General features: G+C 44.6%; 1 long non-coding RNA gene across 1 annotated transcript; it reads left to right on the forward strand.

Annotated features, from left to right (window-relative positions):
• Positions 1–6,722: 6,722 nt before the first annotated feature.
• Positions 6,723–9,812, forward strand: LOC127293524 (uncharacterized). Its single transcript, XR_007845900.2, has 2 exons — positions 6,723–7,735; positions 7,882–9,812. It is a non-coding gene; the product is annotated as an uncharacterized lncRNA (long non-coding RNA).
• The last annotated feature ends 6,290 nt before the right edge of the window (positions 9,813–16,102 follow it).

Raw genomic sequence — 16,102 nt, forward strand, 5'->3', positions numbered from 1 at the left:
TATGCTGAGCAGATCAACGCCCCCTGTTACCTGCACTCGTATGTCGATTCTAAGGACGGCAAAACGAAGTCGAGTCACCTGCTCAGGGACTGTCGGCAGTTCCTTGACATGCACAAACTCATCCAGCTGTCAGGCCAGCAGCAGCTACCACCACCACCCCTACCTCCACCACAGCATCAAGTCCAGCAGGCTCAACCTCACCAACCCAACGAGGCGTTTCCACCTCCACAGGGGCAGATGAGCATGATCCATAGGACAGGCGTCTCACGAAGAGAGATGAAGAAGCTCACCCGAGAGATCAACCTGGCAGAAAGCATCATGGCAAACATCCCCGAGTATGTCGAGTGGTCCTCTCAGAACATTACGTTCAGTCGAGCAGATCACCCGATGACCATACCAAAACCAGGACACGCTGCCTTGGTAGTCGAGGCACAAATCGGGGGATTCAAGATGAGCAAAGTCTTCATGAATGGTGGAAGCGGGTTAAATCTGATATTCGTCGACACAATCAAAAGTATGGGGATAACCATGAGGATGCTAGAAGAAACAGACACTTGCTTCCATGGGATCCTTCCAACTGCACCGGGCTACTCTCTTGGCAAAGTTTGCCTGAACGTCGTCTTTGGCAAAACCGACAATTTCAGGAAGGAGAAGATCGAGTTTGAAGTAGTGAACTGGGAGTCACAGTATCACGCTATACTCGGGAGACCAGCTTATGCCAAGTTCATGGCTGTGCCGCACTATGCATATCTCAAGCTGAAAATGCCTGGGAACAACGGAACAAACATCACAGTCTATGGAAGTTTCTCACGCTCGGACAATTGTGATCGCGACTTCCAGAGGATTGCTGCGAAGTTCGGGTCACAGCAAGAAATCGTCGACCCCCTGCCCAAATTGACGTTACGAGAAATCAAGGAAGAAAAGGATGTCAGGGAAACGAAGAAGAAGCCAGCTGACCTTGCTCTTAAAGCTTCGGCAGCAAAAGCTTCGGCAGAAAACGCTTCGGCAGCACAAGGTGCGGCAGCTGATGGCACAGAAGGCATAGGAGATAGCAAGGCGCTGGCAAAAATTGCCCAGACCCCTGGCGAAATCAACAACGCTGCAGCAACCACTAACGTGGCGAAGAAGCCAGAAGATGAGAAGAACCCCTTCCTTGCTTAAGCAATTTATCAGCATTTCGTTATTTTCCTTTCATTTTAAACAGGGCCTTCCTTTTTACGCCCTCTAGTCTCGCGTTTACCTTATTAATGAGAACTTAAAACTTCGATCCTTTGTTCAGCATTGCAGTAATCCAAAACGTCTAAAGCCGCATCACTATGCAACATAGTACGTGGCAGAAGATCGTGTTCCAAAGAGAAAAGCCTCTACGAGTGCTAAAAGATACAAAGAAAACAAGGATGTTAATCCTTCCCTCTGCTATAGATGCCTCTACGAGTGCCGAAAATAGCAAGAGTTCTGGAAATACACACAACCCACGTTCGATATTTTACTTATGGAAGTATCAAAGAACAATGGGCTCATCGGCAGAATCATTGCACCCGAAAAATTCGGGAATGACTATCGAAACATACATCGGTTGAAAGCAAAGTTGCACATACAACGGGTTTTAGCAAGACCTGCAACACGAGCTGATCACTCAAACGTTTGCTGACCAATGAATACGAAAAAACACTTAAACGGACAATTAAGACTTGTCCCTTCAAAAATTACCAACGGCAACAACACGGTAAAAGTACATACACATGTATCTACCAAACAAAAAGTTTCGGCTTAACACTTGGATCAAGTAGCCAAAATAACCTATTTACAAAATGATCCTAATCCTTGAAGTTACCCTTGCGGAGTTTCTCTTTCTTACGGAACCTTAGAATACTCCTCGAGCTTGTCGACAATTATATTGGCAGGCAGCAACACCTTCGGATACAGAGTATCAAAGACTCCAACTGCGTTGGCAATAGCCAGCAGATTTGCCGAGGGATACCGTGCAAGCACAAGGGCAAGTGCAAACCTGGCCCCTGCGAAAACTTGAGCTCGCACCAAGTCTCGAATCTTCTTGGCATTTCTGAACTCAGACATTAGAGTCAGCAGCGTAGGAGGAAGTGCGTTTAAAGGGAACATCGTCTTCCAAACCACCCTCATAGCTTTGTAGCACTTGTCGAAGAAATGGTGGACTTGCTGAACACGGTCCTGAAATAATGCGACAGTCGAAGCCTTCGAGTGTTCCCGCCAGAAAATCTCTTCGGCTGAGGACAGTTGGGTTAAAGCGTGCACACACTCGTGAATCCGTTTATTCTCTTCCGCACGGTTCAAAGCTATGACTGACAAAGGAATAAACAGAGGATCAGACAAGGCGTTGTTGACAAAAGGGCGCAGGGATCAAGAAACTTACAGTTCAAACTCTCGGTAGCTTTATGCAGCTCAGTAAGAGCGTATCGCTCCACTTCGGCTGCAATCTCGCTCTTCTTATTGAAAATAGCAGCTAAGGCATAAGTATTGCGCATGTCCTTTTCCATCTGAGTGATCCGATCCTTCATACGCTGGATCCGATCACCTTCAGGAAGAGCACTCGAAGAGTCGTCCACAAAGGAGGGCACTGGGAAAACTTGTAGGAAACAGCGTTCAAAGGAATGACGAATATGGTCAAGTTGAGCACCCGAAGTAACTCCTATCGGGAAAAGTGCAAGTAAAAATATCATAATAAAGGTGTGCTAGCAACATTGCTAGCATGGAGTTTATTACAAGCATAAGTTTTGTAGCAGAACAATGTTTCACATCGGTTCAAAGATAAGTTTGTTACAAAAATCAAGGGGCTTGGGTCTGAGTCGATAAACTGGGACCAGTCGATGACTTCCTTGACGAAACTAGCTCAAGGAGCTGGCGAGCACAAGTAAGGGCAGACGATTTAAAGGCACTTAAGTCAACAAACTGCCCGTCTTGCTCTTTCGGCAGCTCCTTAGTCATTTCTTCAATGTCACCCTTAAAGCCGTAACCCATCATAAGCTGGAAGGCAAGGAGGGCACCATAGGTGCGCGAAGTACGCTTGAATACCTCGATAACCTCCTTGGTGTCAACCGCGAAGGCATCGATCGGCTGCCCCAGGGTTTTGTCCTGCTTGATCTTGGGGAAAATCATCAAGTGCATCCGCGCCAGGGCACCTTTTCCTTTTTCAAGAAGCTCCCGCGTAAGCTGGTGGGAGGCGAGAGCCATCGACACACCATTTGCCGGAGAGTTGTTTGGAACTTTGTCCAAGGCAGCAGCAGGAATGTTGGCGGCTTCTGCAAGAAAATGAATTGGAGAAGATCATTGATAAAGGAACGAATCCATAAGGATAATAATCGACAGAGATGTATAAAAGAGCTTACCAAGTATAGACAAAGAAGATTGACGAAGAAGTTCGTCCTTTTCAGCTGCCTGAGCTTCCTCTTCCTTTAGCCTCTCCTTCAGTTTGCCCAGCTCCTCTTTCAGGGAGTCGACCTCCTTGCGAGCCGTGGCAGCCTTTTTGATGGCGCCGTCCAACTTCGAAGAGGAAGATTTAACTTCCTCCTGCAGTCGAACTTTTTCCGCCTCCAGGGAAGTAAATTGAGAGGCAAAGGCTTCCAACGAAGATATAACCCCTCGCAGGTCCTTAAGGAAGAATGACAAAGAATCATTAGGCAAAGAGCGCACCAGGAAAATTTAAATTGAAATCAAAAAGGGACTCACGGATGGAGGGGTCATGGCGGCGGCAGCTGAAGGAACATCTTTCCCCTTAGAAAGGGAAGAAGCTGTTGATGCCTGGGCTGTGGGGGCTGCCTTAGGAGCCGAAGCTTCGGAAGCAGTAACGTCCGGCGGAGCAGCACCAGACTTGGCCTTCTTGGACAGAGGCTCAATGATACCTTCGTCACTACAAAAAGGGAAATGATCGACAGGAGTTATGAAAAAGAATGCAAGAAATAAAAGGATAAACTGTGGTATCAGGGAAGAGGGTGCTTACATGTCGAAGAGATCATCTTCGTCGGCAAAACCACCGGCCGATCTCTTCACAGGCGAAGCCCTGGTCGCCTCCACAGCTGCATTAACAAAGGCATCACGATCAGCGTCATCATCACGCACTGATCCCTCTGTGTCGCAAGCATCATCGGCTGATGGAGGGAGATCGGTGTGAACAGTTTCGGATTCTATTGAATCATCATGATCGCACTCTGGGCCAGTAGGCTCGACAGTGTGAAAATCAACGGGTACTGAAGAACCTCTTCCCTCAGAGGTATCGTTTGGTGAATCGTGCAAATCTCCAGAGACTATGGGGATCTGTTGAAGAAAAAGACGAATAAGAATAATAGTAATTGCATCGACTAAGTAAAAATAGCATGATAAGGATTTGAAAGGGAAAGCTACCTCTGGTGATGGATGATTGGCATCTAGAGGAGTCCAAGAAGATATCAATGGGATCGAGTCTTCTTGGCTAAAGAAAGTAAGGCGACGGACTTCATCGAGCAGTTCCTTTTCCGACAGTTCGGCAGCGTTAATCCTGGTCTCATCCTTTGGACCCGAATACAAACACATCGGACGAACTCTGGCCATGACTGGTTGGACTCGACGTTTCAGAAACACTGCTGCCACCTCTGTGCCGACCATGGTTTGGCCATCGGCCTCTTTGATTCGAAGAAATTTGGCAAATAAGTCATCGGCTGCTACCCTTTCTTCGGGTGAGAGAACGTTCTTCCAGGAATTCTTAGGCTTGGCTTCAAGGACGTCGACAAAGCAAGGAAGCTGGGATTCGGGTGACAAGGAATCCTTGACGTAAAACCACTTCAATCTCCACCCTTGCACAGATTCTCTCATTGGGAAATTGAAGTAATTAACATCCGAACGGGCTACAAATCCCACTCCTCCGGTGACAAAGGATCCATTACTACTGCTGTATCTCTTCACATAGAAGATCTTTTTCCACAACCCAAAATGGGGTTTGATGCCCAGAAATGCCTCGCAAAGGGTGATAAACACAGCAACGTGGAGGATTGAGTTGGGAGTGAGTTGCCACAATTGGATCTCGTAAGTTCGCAAGAGATGGAGGAGGAATTCGTGAGCGGGGAGCGAGAGACCCCGATATAGGAATGACAAGAACATCACGGTAAAGCCAGCAGGGGGATTAGGCCGAGAAATCGCACCTGGAAAGATTACGTTCCCCTCGTCGGAGGATATTAATCCCATGCTTCGGGATCTCTTCTCGTCACGCTTGGTGACGGTTGATGCTACCCAATCTTCGGGCTTGGCCATTGAACTTGGCAGCGCTGGCGGCGCCGGAGCTGGGGGAGGAGCGTTCGGAGCGCTTCCCTTCGGAAGAGAAGAGGAGGACTTGGCGGCGGCGCCTCCGCTAGTGGAACTGGCGGCGGCGGCAGGATTCTTCTTCTTCACCATTGTGCGATCTGGGGAAGATTGGAAAAGCAGTGGTGGCGGCGCAGCAGCAGCGAAGGGAGGAAGAAGGAGAAGAATGAGGAGATGCTACGGAAAATGTGGGAGAAGATTAGGGATTTCTCGCCCTTTGTAGATTTTGAGGAAAAATTGAGACCTGTGTAGGCACGTGTCGTTGCTACCGGTTCATTCAGTGGATCTTTTCAATTAAAGATTGCAGAAATCGAGGAGACGCCTTGGTGACTCTGCGAAAAGGGCCAGACAAAGAAAGAATAGGCCCAGCAGGTCATGTCCTGTCAGTCAAAATCAAAGCGTCATCAATGACGTCATGCTCAAAGCATTCGACGGAATGAAAAGGTATCGGATGATCAGCTTGAGTCCACGCACGGATTGCCAGCATCCGCACCTGGACTCGGGGGCTACTCCCATCGGGAGCGCTGGACGCGCACCCGACAGAATGAGGACTCGAAGAAATTGAAAAGAAGGCCTTGCAAGAAGAAATAATTGTTTGACTCGAGCCTGCGCCCGGTTCCAAGCACCCGTGCCCAGACTCGGGGGCTACTCCCATCGGGAGCGCTGGACGCGCACCCGACAGAACTTTTTTCGCACTCCAGGATCATGCCCGGGGACTTGATTCTGTGTAGGGTAATGTTGTTTTGCCATCGGCAGTTAACCAGCAAAAGTTGGGCACGTTACTCATTATCCCTTGCATGAGGAAAATATATCGGATGACCTATGAAGACTTGCAGAAAAACTTCGACAGAGAAAAACGTTCGAGTGGTACAACTTGAGTCTACGCACGGATTGCAAGCATCCGTACCTAGACTCGGGGCTACTCCCATCGGGAGCGCTGACGCGCACCCGACAGAAGAAGATGATGCAGATTCAAGAAAAACAAGAACAATCGAGGAGAAGAGCATTGGGTGGAGGCATGTTTTAGTCTCTACCCGAACTACCTTCAGCTAGACACTCGGGGGCTACTGACGTGGGCATTACCCTTCGGCTAACCAATGTTGCCCTATCCTATGTTTCCTAGTTGGAGGCCCATGAAGGCACTCAATGGCGAGGTGGGCCGCTAGGACGGTGCGGCAGAAGATTCCTTGAAGTACAAGACACAGAAGGAGCCGAACAAGGAAAGTCTGGAGATAGATCTACTGTAAACCTAGTCGTACTCGATTAGACCTCTTAAGACCTGGCCTCCTATATAAAGGCCAGGAGAGGGGCTGTCGAGGGAGATACAATCAATCTTAGCGATCTTAGCCAACAGAAGTTTAGAGCTAGGTTACCCTAGTACTTAGCCATCTCGACGAGAACACTGCCGAACTATTCGGCACCCCATTGTAACCCGTTATCATCATAATCAAGAACAGACAGGCAGGACGTAAGGGTTTTACCTCATCGAGGGCCCCGAACCTGGGTAAATCGCTCTCCCCGCTTGTCTGAGAACCGATGTCTCGTGTCAGCTTGCAGGATTCCATCAACCCTAAGCCCCTATCGGAGGGCATTGCCGAGGAGCACCCTCGACACCCTCACCCGTACAGGTTCACGAGAGGCAGGGTTCCGGAGGCCTACTGTCCCGGCAGTCGGTGCACGCCGACGGACGGGATGAGGAAGACGAAGGCGGCGGCGCAATGAACTGGAAATAGGTAGTCGCATGTGCATCTGATACAGACTAGGGTTGGCGTCCGCGCTTAAGGCAAAACGGGTAACGCGTCCGTTAATAACTCGAAATTGATTACACAATTAATTTCCCAAACAGCAAAAAGATAAGCTCGGCTCGGCGAGATTCCCGCAACCCGCGGCGCGTCGTGGCGAGGCGGGCGGCGGAGGAGGAGGAGTGCGTGAGGGTTCTCTCTCTTCTCACTCACTTACTAGGACTAGAACAGCCCACCTTATATACCACTCCAACTCTTTTCCAACTAGCAATGTGGGACTAAACTTCAGCTTCCACTAGTGCTGCCACTGATTTTTGAAATGGGCCATGTGAGTTTCAGAATTTAATAATGGGCTATGGGCCAAAGGCTAAATGCCCAAAATTCCAGCACCTCCTCTGGCTATCTCTATGGTGGAACCTAAAACTCAGACAAGGCCAGAACTCGCATCAGGAGGCACTTCATGACCTCCTACCAAGTGCTCCAACCATGTGCCTCGACGGGCTCCAACAAAGTTGGTCTCTTAATTGTCTTGCGCTGCCGTAGCAGAGGGGATTAGTACCGCCGGAGCAGAAAGAGGTCTTTGGCTGTAGCAAGGACCACAGATCTCATGTAAAAGTAGGAGGAGGTATGGTGGCATGGTGCTGATATGTTTCCTGTTGAAGCTATGGCGATACGCCTACTGCGAGAAGGTTAGAACGTCTTCTTTCCTTTTCCCTGATTAATCAAATTTCTCCTAAGAAGATTGGTATGAAATCAGGCACGGATGAGAGAAACATATTAGGCAACGCCTTTTAATATTAGCTGATGCCGCTCTGATCTAGCCCGTGTCTTCCAGGCTTCGGTTCCACAAGCTCCCTTCACCAGGGATTCTCCATGGAGTCCACGGGTGAAGAAGAGGGGGCAGCGTTCTTCAGCGTGCTTCTGTTTCGTCTCCTGGATGAAGAGCGCTACTTCTACAAATGTCCGCTCATTTTGGAATGCAGCCAAAGCGGACCTAATAACGAGGATGGGCGCTCGACGAAGTAATCGAGTTTCCAACCCGAAGCCTGAAGGCATCTCCGTCTCAAGTATCTCATTTCCCTAAACGATGTGTGCCTGCTATGTAAAGCCACACCTCTTATGGTTAAAATTCATGTCTGCTGTCAAGTCAAAAAAAAAAACATGTCTGATGTTTCCATCTGATGTGCAGTATTTCTCATCTCCGTCGATTTTGATAGATAGAGGAGGCTACTCATCATGATATATAATCTAAATAATTATACCAAGGTTGAGCTGCCACTCTCAAGACCTGGTTAGTTAAATGTGTTTTCTGCCGCAATTTCCCCAAACAAATATTAATTATGTTCTAGATCATTATGGTGTCAATGTAGATTTGTTACTATGCAGGCATGCAGTTATTGAGGGTAAGCCTTTTTCATTCGAACAATGCTGAATATTGTATTCATATATTCTTTTCTCTCTAGGAATCTAACTTTTACCAGTTGTTCTTACCATATCATTTTCTCTTCGGTGCTTTCTATGGGCAGCCTTACTGGACATACATTGTGCGGAAAAGACATCATCAACCCTCCAGCTCTTTATTTGCTCAAGTGGTCCTTCTTTCTTTGCAGGTGTTGTCCTTTTGTGTGTCCACACCAGCAGCATATAAGATTTTGTGTGCAAAAAAGACATGTACATGCTTACTTTATAGGTTCGTGCCACATAACTGTTTTGTATTGTTTTTCTTATAACAGAGTTGTTCTTTACTTTATAGATTCATATAGTGATCCTCCAAACTTTCTGCGAGCCAACTGTTTTTCTGTTGCTGAACATGCTGTGAGATGCTATCAGTGTTTATGAGGGGTTTTTGATAGTACACTATTAGGTGATGTCATTTGGAATATGGTCAGTATCACTTATATGTATTTATTTAGTTCTTATTACCCATTGGCTTGCTGTGATGCTAGCACATTATTTCATTTATGCACTGTAGTACAAGACTAGGAGTTAGCCAATGGCACTAATATTTATATTACATGCACCGTCTACCAGATGGCCATTTACACTTCAGCGTCGGCAGTATCCCTTTGCCTTCGCTATGAAAAGACAATTAACAAGAGCCAAGGCCAGACCCTTGACAAAGTAGGTACTTGATAGTTGATAACCTCTGACGATACATATGCAGGTAGTTTTTCTATAAACTTTTTTGTGTTGTTCACCTATCTGTGTATATTGTGCATTCAGTGAGCTTATTTTTTTGGCTTTTAATTTTCATTCCGCAGGATATGCTCTTAATGTTGGTTTCATCTTTTGCGACCGTGTGTGTTCACTGTGAAAACTATGTTCTACTGCTCATGCAGATGATGCTATGTTTTCTGCCTAGATGCTCCTGCCATGAGTTTTATAAATTTTCTACTACATTGTTTCTTAATCAAGTACACAGAATCGGAGCTAATTATTTAAATTCTATTGCAGAAGCAGGTTTATAGTCAGGGAATTAATTTCGGAGGTCTGCAGATAGCAGCTACAAATGTTCATTGCTCAACGAGTCTGCAGATAGCAGCTAAAAGATTCAGTGCTTGAGGAGTTAATATCGAATGCCTGCAGATGTTAGCTGCAGCTATCCGGTGTCTAAATTACCATCGGCAGTCCATAAAAATACGAATAGAACTTATTTAGTGTACATTATGTTGCTGCTACGTTCTGTATGCTTTTTTTTTACCAACTGGTACTGTATTGTGCTGTAATTTGTAGTTCCTTTTTCTCTGCTATGAAATGCTTTGTCTAGATATAGACAGTGTGCACTAGAGGCTATTCCTTATTTCTGTGAATTTAGTATTTTGTTTGCGCTTGCGTTTATTTGTATAAGCAGAGAGAACGAAGCTTTTTACTAATCAACCAGGTGAGGGCACTGCGGTTATTTTCTTGAGAACAACCGTCTTTTTTCCACCCTTGGGCTGTTCTTGAGACCAACCGTCACTTTTCCGCCCCAGGGGTTCAATGATAAAATCAATGCCTCTAAAATGCTGGATCTTGGTTAGGCTAGGGGTTCCATTGCAGCACGTGAAAGCACAGTAGAGCTTCAGTTAATTCAGGCATATACACAGACCATGTTTGATTATAGGTAAGCTGAAGATAAGGTTCAGAGTTTCTGATCTATGTTGTTTTATGTAGCTATAGTCATTTCACTGAAGACCATCTTTATTTTTTTTGTATTCTTTCTGCTTCCTTCTACTGTTCTAATCACTCTATGCAGTGCCAAGATATGATTTCCTAGCTTAATTTCTACCTTTCCTTTTCGGTTACTCTCATTCAGGCACGCACAGAGAACAGAGCTCAGTATACTTAATAAACTGAAGATAGAGCTGAGAGTGCCACGATTTTTTTCACTCCAATTAGCAGAGAGGAATTTGGAGTTGGATGTCCCAAGTCCCAACCAGATAACACATACGAGAGAAAAAATGATTTCAGTAACCCAAGAAAGGGAACATACCGATCAGTTCGGTGCCATCCTTTCCCCTGGGGATTGATGTTGATCCGTAAAATAGATGCCCACGGAGCACCGCATCTTGGTCCGGAATCCCCATCTAGCTTCGAATCGTAATATAGACAGTGTGCACTAGAAATGACTTGAGCAATTCTTTTTTTGGAGCATGACTTGAGCAAAGCCGTTAATATGAAATTAATTTTATGTCTCTTTGAAGAATTATCGGGACTAAAGATTAATTTTCATAAGAGTGAGATTTTTTGTTTTGGAAAGGCTAAGGAGGAGGAGAATCAGTATAAACAAATCTTTGGATGTGATGCTGGACAACTACCATTTAGATATTTGGGTATTCCAATCCATTACAAGAAACTTAAGAACTCTGATTGGTATCCGGTAGAAACACGGTTTAAGAGTAAATTAGGATGCTGGAAAGGGAAGTTACTATCCTATGGTGATAGGTTAGTTCTTATTAATTCAGTATTAACTAGCTTACCGATGTTTATGTTGTCTTTCCTGCAAATACCTGTTGGGGTCAGGAAACGTTTGGACTTCTACAGATCAAGATTCTTTTGGCAGTCCGACGAAAACAAAAGAAAATACCGGCTTACAAAATGGAACATAGTCTGTAGACCTAAAGATCAAGGGGGATTGGGTATTGAGGTTCTGGAAATAAAAAACAGATGTTTATTGAGTAAGTGGCTTTTTAAACTTATTAATGAGGAAGGAGTGTGGCAAGAATTATTACATAATAAATACCTAAGACATAAGACATTATCGGAGGTTCAAGCAAAACCTACTGATTCCCCTTTTTGGAAAGGTATAATGGAGGTAAAACAGGAGTTTTTTTCTAGGGGATTCTTCAAAGTGGGTAATGGTAGCAGTACTCGCTTTTGGGAAGATACCTGGTTAGGGAAGACTCCTTTAGCCCAACAATATCCGTCGTTATATAATATTGTGCATCATAAGAATGTCAGAATTGCTCAAGTACTAGGTCAGACGCCATTGAATATTACTTTTCGGAGAATTTTAAATGGTAATAAATGGACGTCATGGTTGCAGCTATGTAGAAAACTAATGGTGGTACAATTAACTGAAGAAGAAGATCGTTTTGTTTGGAACCTGTCGTCTAATGGTCTGTTTACAGTAAAATCGATGTATGAAGACCTTATGTGTGATCATACCCCTTTTCTGAGAAAATATCTATGGAAGGTGAAAATTCCGCTAAAAATTAAAATTTTCATGTGGTTCTTGAGTAATAAGGTTTTGTTAACCAAAGATAATTTAGTTAAACGGCATTGGAATGGATGTACAAAATGTGTCTTCTGTGGGGAACAGGAGACCATTCAACACCTTTTTATTGAATGTCCCTTAGCTAAACTCTTATGGCGTACAGTGAACTTTACTTATGATCTTCCAGCTCCCACCAATATTACCAATCTGTTTGGTAATTGGTTAAATGGAGTAGATAGACAATCTAAGGCATACATCCGGATTGGGGTTGCTGCTTTATGTTGGTCTATTTGGAGGGTCAGGAATGATATGATTTTTAATAAAAAACCTTCTTTTCATTTCTTGCAGGTTATTCACATGGTCTCCCATTGGGTCCAACTTTGGGCTCTACTATCTCCGGTAGGACAACGGGATGCCATGGTTTCTGGATGCACACGGCTCCTGATGGTCGCTCAGGATATCTTGTGCCAGGCTGGTTGGCGTCATACTAGAAGGCTACGTTGATATGTAGTCTTTCTTCTTTTGTTTTTCGTTCATGGATTGATTGTTGTATCAATCCTTGATCCTGCGTGCCGTGTAATGCTGTAATACTCAGAACCTCTTTTGATTAATAAAGGGCTGTGTGCATCGTCACGATGCAGAAGCCGGGGCATTCCCCCATTTCGAAAAAAAAAGCTTCGAATCGTACTATTCAGGTCCCTTTGCACCGACGCTGCGTGGTTGCTCTTCATAGCCGGGCAGTGGCACCGCACCACCGCAGGCCCGCAGCACAGCGACGGTCCGGCCATCCAAGGAACGCAGGTAGCTGCCCCGACGAGCGACGGTACGGCACCGCGCGCACCATCCGCAACAGCTCCACTCCGCTCGGCGTCGCGGCTTACCATGCTCTCATTTGTTCATATTCTTCTGCCGCTTTTCTTTTTCCCAGCTGCCCCTTCAGAGCAGACCACTCGCTCTACTTCGTCGATGCAACCGAGGTCAGCTCGATCAGCTAACCAAGCATTCCCAACCGAGGTCAGCTCGATCGGCTAACCAAGCATTCCGACGGTCAACTTATTAGTCAATAGTAGAGAATCTACGGATAAGAAAATAAAGCCAATTTACTCAACCACACTTCTCTGCAAGATAGTCATACTAAACCGTGCAGAGCATAACATATCCCGCAAAAAAATACTAACCGTGCATGAAAAAAATACAACTGTGTACAAAAAGAATTTCTACCATGGGTGCGGCGTTGCGGCCGCGCCTATATAAGCGGTAGCCCCTTTTGCTGGCACCACAACGTTTGAGTACTGAGTACACCCATAAATCGTACTCGCAGATGAATAATAAACAGCGTGAACAGTAATTTCTGCACCTACTTACTGTCGTAAATTTAGATTGTAATATCACGTTGATTTGTCAACATGTAAATTTAATTTTTGTTGTAGTAATTATCGATGGTTATTTTCAACGGTAATTTTCACATTTTACAAAGGCACCTAATTCTGCGACGATAATTTTGCAAAACTCTTTTCCCAGGGTGTGTGAAAGCTAATTCTTACGTGCCAAATGAACAATGCTCTACATTAGTTTTCAACGGTAAATTATAATACTATTTTTCTTGCACAAGGCTTAAACTCCAACAACAATTTTTCAAAGGTAATAATGTAATTATAATTTTTCAAACGTCGTTCAATTTTTTGTTGCAAATTTTGCAACAATATTGTTTTCAACGGTAGATGAACGGTATTTTTTCACAACAATTTTTTTACAAAAACCCTCAACCCTAACTTTAGGTCGGTAGTTATCTGGCATCAATATCGGCGATAACTATCTAATAGTAATGTTTCATGCCATTTCTCGACGGCGATTTCTCAGCAGTATTTTCCATCGGTCCAAGAACTATAGTTCTTCTATAGAAAATTTCCCGCACAACTCTTCAACCGCAACACTAGCTAACTCTCTGGTGGTAGTTATCCAACAGTAACTCTTCAACATCGCGTAATTTTTCGAACTTATTTCCCACCAATATTTCTTCAATTGTGCATGGACAATAATCTTCACGGGTAATTTTTCAACCCTAATCTTCAATAACAACTGCCTCTTCCAGAGTAGCTCCAGGGTTTTCCTACAACTTTTCTTTTATGCTGCACCACTTAAAGGTAGATACACAAAGGTTTAAAACTCGCTCCAAAGAATTATACTGTTTTTAAGCTTCACCACGTGGAATGTAGATACATCTCCTATGGTTACTCAGAGAAAACATTTCTGTAAGGTTCACCGCTTAAAAGGTAGATATGCAATGGCTCAAAAAACAGACACCAAAGAATTTCGGGGATCTCTTAAGTTAACTCGAAAATATTTTTATTTTAAGCTTTAGTTCTTAAAAGATAGATAGACAAGTATTCAAAAAACACACTTCAAAGAAATAACATCTAACTACTTACATAAATGATTATCACCACGGGCGCGGCATGGCGCCGAGCCAAACTTCCTAGTAGCTATAATAGAAACTAATTTTTTGCATTTTTAATATAAAGAAGCAAACAAAACAAAGTAAAATAAACTAAACAAAACTATAACAAAGTAAAGAGAATGGATATGAGAGACTCCTCTTGCAGAAATCCTTTTTCTCCCCGGCAACGGCTCCAGAAAAAGAGCTTGATGACCGCAGATTGCACACCGTTGGGAAACCCCAAGAGGAAGGTCTAATGAGCACATCAGCAAGTTTTCCCTCAGTAAGAAACCAATGTTTAATCGACCAGTAGGAGAAATGTGTGACTTCTGAAGGTGTTGCTAGCTGACTAGTGGCAGGACGCACTACCAGCGTCCGCAACAACGTGGAACCTGCATACAACACAACTAAAATACTTTGCCACAACGTTACACTGAGGTTGTCAATCTCATCGGTTTTGTTAAACACAAAGAATTAAATGTATCGAGTGGAAGGAGATGTTTGCAGTAATTAAAGAGAACAATGATTGCGGAAAGTAAAAAGAACATGATTGCAATGGATGAATTGCAATGGATGAATTCATCAGTGTAAAGGAAAAAATGATCGGGGTCCACAGTTCACTAGAGGTGTCTCTCCATAAAGATAAATAACATGCTGGGTGAACAAATTACAACTGGGCAATTGACATAATACCGACCATACATGACAATATGATTACTATTAGATTCGTTTGGACATTACAACATAATACATAGACCGTAATCCAACTGCGTCTATGACTAATAATCCACCTTCCGGTTATCGTCCAAACCTCTTACAGTATTAAGTTGCGAGCAATAGATTATCGCATTAAGCAATGTGTATAAAGTAAACAATAGAATTACCCTCGGATAAAATATTGTTGTTTTCTCCCTAGTAACAACAACACATCTACAATCTTAGAAGTTATTGTCACTCTTTCAGAAAACTAGAGGCATGAACCTACTATCGAGTATAAGTACCCCCTCTTGGAGTCACAAGCATCTACTTGGCCAGATTATCTACTAGCAACGGAGAGCATGCAAGATCACAAATAACTTATGACAAGAATATATAATCGATTTCAACATAGTATTCAATATTCATCGGATTCCAGCAAACACAACATGTAGCATTACATAAGGATGATCTTGATCATGTAGGACAGCTCACAAGATCTAAACATGAAGCACAAATTGGATAAGACAACCATTTAGCTACTGATATGAACCCATAGTCTAGGGATGAACTACTCACGCATCACTTCGGAGACGGACATGGCGATGTAGATGCCTCGGGCGATGATCTCCCCCTCCGGCAGGGTGCCGGGAAAAGCTTCAGAACCCTCCCGAGCTAGGGTCTGTGATGATGGCCGCGACGAAACTTTTCGTGGATGGAGCCTCAGTGGAGGCCAGGGGGGCCACACCACCCCTAGGCGTGGGCCACACCCAGGCCGCGCCTAGGGTTGTTTTGGCCGCCATGTGGCCTTTCTTCGACTCCCCTCCGGACCATGTCTTCGTTACGGTAAAATATTGACTTCGGCTTTTGTTTCGTCCAATTCCGAGAATATTTTCTGTACAACTTTTCTTAAACAAAAAACAGCAGAAAACATGAAACTGGCACTGTGGCATCTTGTTAATAGGTTAGTGCTAAAAAATGTATAAAGGTGCAACGAAGTGTGAGCAAATCATATACGAATTGGTGTAAAACAAGCATGGAGCATCAAAAATTATAAATACATTTACGACGTATCAGCGACTCCTATGCGACAACGAGCGCGGCCAGCTCGAAGGCCGCCGCCTCCACCGAGCTCCCGCGGGTGAGAGGAGGCCCGTCTGCGTCGTCGTCGTTGTTGCCGTTGCCACGCGGGGAAGCGACGGCAGTGGCGGGCTGCACGAGCCGGCG

Source organism: Lolium perenne, chromosome 4 (assembly GCF_019359855.2).
Source record: "Lolium perenne isolate Kyuss_39 chromosome 4, Kyuss_2.0, whole genome shotgun sequence".
NCBI lineage: Eukaryota > Viridiplantae > Streptophyta > Magnoliopsida > Poales > Poaceae > Lolium > Lolium perenne.